Source organism: Thermobia domestica, unplaced genomic scaffold, assembly GCF_964235325.1.
Source record: "Thermobia domestica unplaced genomic scaffold, izTheDome1.hap1.1 HAP1_SCAFFOLD_1188, whole genome shotgun sequence".
Lineage (NCBI taxonomy): Eukaryota > Metazoa > Arthropoda > Insecta > Zygentoma > Lepismatidae > Thermobia > Thermobia domestica.
Window position 1 is genome coordinate 1,182 of NW_027656898.1, and position 6,812 is coordinate 7,993.

The 6,812-nt window shown below is 36.7% G+C and overlaps 1 pseudogene; it reads left to right on the forward strand.

Annotated features, from left to right (window-relative positions):
• Positions 1 to 3,015: 3,015 nt before the first annotated feature.
• LOC145677667 (protein GVQW3 pseudogene) lies at positions 3,016 to 3,447 on the forward strand (annotated as a pseudogene).
• Positions 3,448 to 6,812: the final 3,365 nt, after the last annotated feature.

Below are 6,812 nucleotides of genomic sequence, written 5' to 3' on the forward strand. Positions count from 1 at the left end.
CCTACAAAATATATATAGGTCGTTGGGTGCTCCCGCAACTCTTGACGACCCCGTCTACCGTCGTCACTGCTTGCTTTGGTGGGCCATTTGTGAAGTGCATTTTTTAAATGAAGACTCAAAATTTTGAACAGGAACGGGAAACTGACTTCAGTGGTCTTGATGCATAAAGAACATGTTCTGTAGAGATAATAGGCCTGGTATTGATGTTAATTAAGTCTCTGGAAGTACGCTTCCGTAAGGAAGTAAAACATTCTAAATGGAAGGAAGACAATGTTTTATCAGATGTTAATGTTATTTACACGTTGCTAGGTGGGATTTTAATGGTTGTTTAAATAAAATGATAACATCGTTTGGATTGTGACTTAAATATATGTTTTGTGGTTATACTACAGTAATCAGAGGGTGCTGGTGTTTGTCAAATGAGAGTTTATTCCTTAAGAGTCTTCATCCCGGCGAAATTAAAATACCGCTAATTTTACAGCAATTATGTGATATCTTCAAATAGATAAAATCAAAATGTGGAACAAGAGCGCCCTAGACAATATTATTTTACATGAGAAACCGTTATCACGATTCACTTATCTGCTTTCGGTTTCGAGCCATTTTGAAAATCGGCATTTATTTTCGCGTTTCTAAACAGCTGAAAACGGAAAACCACTAGGTGACTTGTGATAACGGTGCCTCACGCAAAATAATATTGTCTAGGGCGCTCTTTTTCCATATTTCAAATATCTTGTATCTATTTGAAGATATCACATAATTACTGTAAAATTAGCGGTATTTTAATTTCGCCGGGATGAAGACTCTTAAGGATATATGTAGTTTATTAAAATGATCAGTAAATAATTCAAGTTGATGTGGAATCATTTGAATAGTGGTAGTTAAAAGCAAACCATTAATTTAAGGGTAGGAGTTCTTTTAAACTATCTGATATGCAGCAGGTGCTAAACTGCTAAATGTGCCATGATTTAATAGGAGCGTAACTTCACTTAAATGCGATGCACCAGTGTAAGTGGACTCACAAAGTACATTCGCGAAGTGGCCCCTCGGGATTCGTGTAAAATTGATTCAAATGCAAAGTTCTCCGCACCACAATCTTTATTGTACTAATTTTAGCGGCCCATACGGGTAATTTGCATATTTATGGGCATTCATATATAACCAGAATTCAATCATACACTACTATAACACTCGGAGAAAACTGCTTTTGCATATTTATGGGCATTCATATATAACCAGAATTCAATCATACACTACTATAACACTCGGAGAAAACTGCTTTTAGTTCTTTTAGATGTAAGTGAACATGAAAGTAGGAATATGCAAAACAAATTGGATCAAGTACTGCTTTTCTGACACATGTTATCCCCCCCGGTCGCCATCTTGAATCCGCCATATTGGATTCCACTTTACAAGTGGTTGGAGTAAAATTTACAAGTGGTTGAGGATGTGGATGAGTTCTTTCGAGATGATTTTCTCAAAATAACTTATTTGATTTTGTTTATATTTCAATAAAGTATGTTTCATTTAAACCATAAAATATGGTGTAAGTAACTTAATTTTTCATGAAACAGTCCACGAAGAATAATTTACTAGTGAATTGTTTTCGGACAATTTTCTCAAAAACGTTTCATTTTGGTTCATCTCCTTCAATAATAATTAATAAAATAATGCGTGTGAGTGTCCAGCTTTCCGCATAGAAAGGACTCACGTATAACCAGCAAAATTTGTACACAGATAAATTTTTATTAACTCTTATCGCGTACGAAGCTCTTTTTGATTTTCGACTTGGGGAGACTGACGTTGGGGATTTAAAATTTATGGACTTACTCATTGTTTCTAAACACATCTTGCCTGTATAAGGCCAAAATTAAGGGTCTTATATTTGTTGTGTGGGCTTACGTAAGGGCAAAGGATAAATCTCCGGGCAATGGAATGGTTGGGGATATTCTTTTAAGAACATTCTTTTCTCTCTCTTTTTTTTTTCAAAAACAGGTTTTAAATTAAAATCTGGCAACAACGGGTGATTACAGCTAGTATTCCACAGAGAACTTTTCATTAACATATTTAATATATACTATCAGTCAAGGGTGCCGATTTCTCTGTAAATTTGAGGGGGCCCATTCAGATGCAGTAACCATATATGAGGATTTTAAGTTAAAACAAATTGCGTTCAAATTATGCCAAATATTGTACATTTACAAATACAGTAAGGGGGCCCAAATGAGCTTTGGGGGGCCGGGCCCCCTCGGCCCCCCAGAATCGGAGCTCTTGGTAACAGTTACTTCTCACGAAAAACTCAGCATAAGGTAGTTTGTCTTGGGGCTGATCTTTTTGAACATTTTTTCAAAACCGAGTTACTCGATTTTATTCATATTTCATAAATAAACGTTTCATTAGCAACCCTAAAATATGTCATAGGTTGTTTTTTCATGCAAATACCAACAAGGAGTGATTTATTTTTTGCGAGTAATTCTCTTAGATTTCCGAGAAATCTATTATAATTTTGTTCACATTTCGTAAATAAATGTTTCCGTACAATAAAAATAACTACAGCATGTTATGATTAAACGTAATAGGTGGAGAAAGCTTAGTGACCTATTGTATACATTTCCTTAATCTTTTCGTAAATCGAATGAGAGATTTATGTTATGGTTTTCTGTACTGAAGTTAAATAATGTACAAAGAGAACAAAGACTCAAAGAATAACAATGAGCGAATGTTGTATTTAACATTTGTCTGTTAGTAGAATTGAATGTAAGCAAGTAAAATCATTAAGCAAACAAAGAAGAAAGCTGTTTATACGAAGTAATATACATACAAGGTAGGATTCAGAAGTAATAAGCCTCACTTTATCCTGACGAGTGTGCACCCTGCAGCGCGCTCCACTTGACAGTGACGGTGGTGGTGGGTGTTGGCTTCACAGCGCAACGTGGGTCACTTGGCTCCCAGCTTTCGGAGCGGTAGCATCGGCCTTAACAGTAGCCCCTATACCGTGGTGCGTGACACGGCGATATGGAGAGTTCGTTACAGCAACCTTATGCGATCAAATTTTGCTTCCGGTTGGGCAAGTCTCCTTCCGAAACGTTCGCCATGCTTCAACAGGCGTTTGGGACTGAGTGTCTGTCCTATTCTCAAGTCAAAAAGTGGCACAAGGATTTTCGTGAGGGCCGGGAAGAGGTGACTGACGAACCCCGGTCTGGATGCCCGTCGTCGGTCCGTACTGGCGTGAATGTGCAGCGAGTGTGTGAGTTTTTGAACACGGACCGGCGTTTGAATCTCTACCAAGTAGCAGAAACATTGAACTTATCGGAGACAACGGTGCAACGCATTGTTACCGAGGACTTGCACATGCGGAAAGTCTGCGCGAAATTTGTGCTGAGAGTTTTGACTGAAGAACAGAAACCGAACCGAGTGCTCCGATGCGAAGAACTGCTGCAATTGTGAGAAGGCGATCCTGCCTTTCTCGAAAAAATGATAACCGGCGACGAAACTTGGACTTTTCAGTACGATCCAGAAACAAAACGATAAAGCACTGAGTGGCACACCTCAAACTAACCCCGTCCCAAGAAAGCGCGGATGAGCAAATCGAAGACGAAGACCATGCTCATCGCCTTTTTCGGAGTGACGGGGATCGTGCACTACGAGTTTGTCCCGCCCGGACAGACCGTGAACGCTGCTTACTACTAGGAAGTCCTGAAAAGGTTGAAAAGAAGCGTCGGCGCAAGCGCAGGGATATTAAGTACAGCTGGAAGCTTTACCACGATAACGCCCCCAGCCACACCGTCTTCATCGTCACCGACTACCTGGTCCGAGTCAACGTTCCTGTGGTACCCCAGCCTTCCTACAGTCCGGACTTGTCGCCTCCTGAGTTATTCTTGTTTCCACGCTTAAAACCAGCGCTGAAAGGAAAACGTTTCGACTCCATCGAGGACATCAAAGCAAATGTCAAGGCAGCCCTTGCAGCCATCCCGGAACAGGCCTTCGTGGAAACCTTTGAGTCATAGAAAAGCCGCCTGCAGAAGTGCATTGATGCAAGATGTGCTTATTTTGAAGACTATTAGTCAGTTGTACCGATCAGCTCAATAAATCTGTCTTTTTGAACGAAGGCTCATTACTTTTGAATCCTACCCTGTAATATCACATTACCAAGTTCGTGCCTTTATGTTTAACAATTCAGAAGAATAATTAAAATAATAGTGTATATAAACATGTGATATACAGGGTGCATCAAAAGTACAGAACCATAGGCCAATCCCATTACAAGTAAAGGAATACAAAAGAAAATAAAGAAGAAAAGAAATAGAAACAAAAATTGTTGGAAATAGTTCGTTTTTTAATCTAAAATAGTGGAATTATTTCAATCACTTCAGTTGTTTGGATTCCACACTTATAAGGCACCATATGTTGAATCAAAACACAACGTTTCGAATTCAGCTGACTCTTCAAACGGAACATAAGGTCGTGAAGAAATCACACGAGTAACATACACATTGTTGGGTGAGGGAACCAGGAACATCTGAAATTCGTTTCCCACAATGCTGCATTGTTGTTATGCTCAGGGCCCAAGAGAACAACCTGCTGAACTAGCAATGGTGTGGGGCCCAAACAGCTGTTGCAATTTTAAAAAATCCACCATTTTAGATTTAAAACCACAAATTTCCTTCTCTTTCCACTTTTCGTATCTTTTTTTTTCATAATGGAGTTATCCTATTGCACTAAACTTTTGATATACTTGTATATATCCATATATCTTTACCCTCACATCAATATAAATTGAACGAAAAATTCTAATAAAAAGCAAAGTATCAAGTTTTAATGACGAATAAGTTCTAAATTTAAAAAAAAAAAAGTATTTTGGTTGTTACAGTAATTTGTCGATATAACTAACGCCAAGATAACGAATTGTTCAGAATTGCTAAATTATTTTTAGGCCCCTTCCTTTTTCCCTATTTAGTGTTTCAAGACAGTTGATTTTAAAGAATATCGAATTTTCAGTATTACAAAATAATAATAATAATAATAATAATAATAATAATAATAATAATAATAATAATAATAATAATAATAATAATAATAATAATAATAATCTATTTGCCTATATTTATTTTTAAAAAATATAATTAATATTCATCCTAAATATAATTAACATATAAATGTTTTCTTTTTTCTTTCTGAGCATGTCAATGTGAACTGTGATATAGTAAGTAAAAAGAAATCACTTATGATGAAATTGTAGCAAACATTATGTGATAGAGATCCTTGTGATGACTAAGTGGAAGAGGAAAAAGTGTCTCAAAGTGATCCGAAGAATATGACTATATGTGATAGGGCTTTTTGTTTAAAGTGGGATGTGAACCACTAATTTTGAAATTTTACGTCGGATCCCAGTCAAAATCTACGTGAATTTTTGAAAGTTGATTTATATTAGTTAAACAAAATTTGAGTAAAACAAACTAATTTCGAAAATCCCTTAAATTTTGTTTTTGCTGGTATTTTACTGTATATTTACCTAGATATTTTAAGAGCTAACCTTGTTATTACCCTCTACCCAAACCATGTTTCGGGAGCATTTTTTGCAACCCTTTCAGTAAACCATAAACGCTCATCTGCTGCATCTGCAGTTTGTAACGATTGCCTCTTGCTGTAATGCAGTGTCGTACGGCTCACTAGTTTCCATCAATCGTGTGGATGAATTATGGGAGCTACATTCAGAGCTGTTTAAAATCTTGGATAATACTGCAGCTGATCTCTTCCTTGTTACTGACTTAGGACGCCTCTGCTTTCAGTGCGTCTACTCTTTTTTTGTTTACTTTGAATGAACGTATTTGCAACAACTTTTACTACGTCTCCGTCCCAATTTTAAACTTAAGGATTCTTAAAGATTTATATATGTACAACGTACATATAAATCTTATTTTGACGTGACTCTATTTTGGGGTATGAATATATACATTCTTCCTATTCCAAAATAAGATTACTTTACTGGAGAGTGAATGTAAAAAAATGCGAATTTCTGGAAGACGACACTAATGATATTAACAATTCATGCATCCATATTTCATTAACAACCGTGAACATTCCCAAAGAGTAGTTTACTGTTTGCATAATTTTCATAAACAATGACTCAGAATAACTATTTAATTAATAATCTTGTAATTCGGTAAAACGTAATTCTCAAGAAAAATTCTTAGAAATTAGTTTAATCTTCAGGATGAGTATAGTTTTTATGATATTTCTCTACACGACACAGATGGATTTATTAATATATCATTAATGGCATTACAATATGATATTAACTGTTTCTGAAAAGAAATCCACAACAGTGAACTTACTATGGCGGATGGGAGTTCTTTTCGAATAATTTTCTCGAAAACTGTTGAGGTGTTGTTCATATTTCATAAAGTTTTGTTAACAATCCTAGGATAGGGCATAAGTTATTTCTATAAAAAGATCCACAAGGGTTAGTTTAGTGTTGGGGATGAGTTTTCTTTGGACCTAGCGGGTGTTCAGGAGGAGGACAGTAGGGGTGACTGCCCCCTGAAGTATCTTTACTTCTAACTCTAACTTTTGCTATTTAGGATATCTACAGGCACGGGCGTCGTTAGCAAGGGGGGGGGGGGTCGGGGGACGCGTCCCCCAGATTTTAGTCTAATATTTTTAAAGAAACTATACTACTTTGTATATATAACTTTTGTCGGAAACAGGATTTTGATTGTGATTCATCCGACACCCCGCAGATTTAAAAAGCTAACGATGCCAATGCTACACGGTATGTCTGGAAATTAGTGCCAACGAGTCTAGAAGTATAA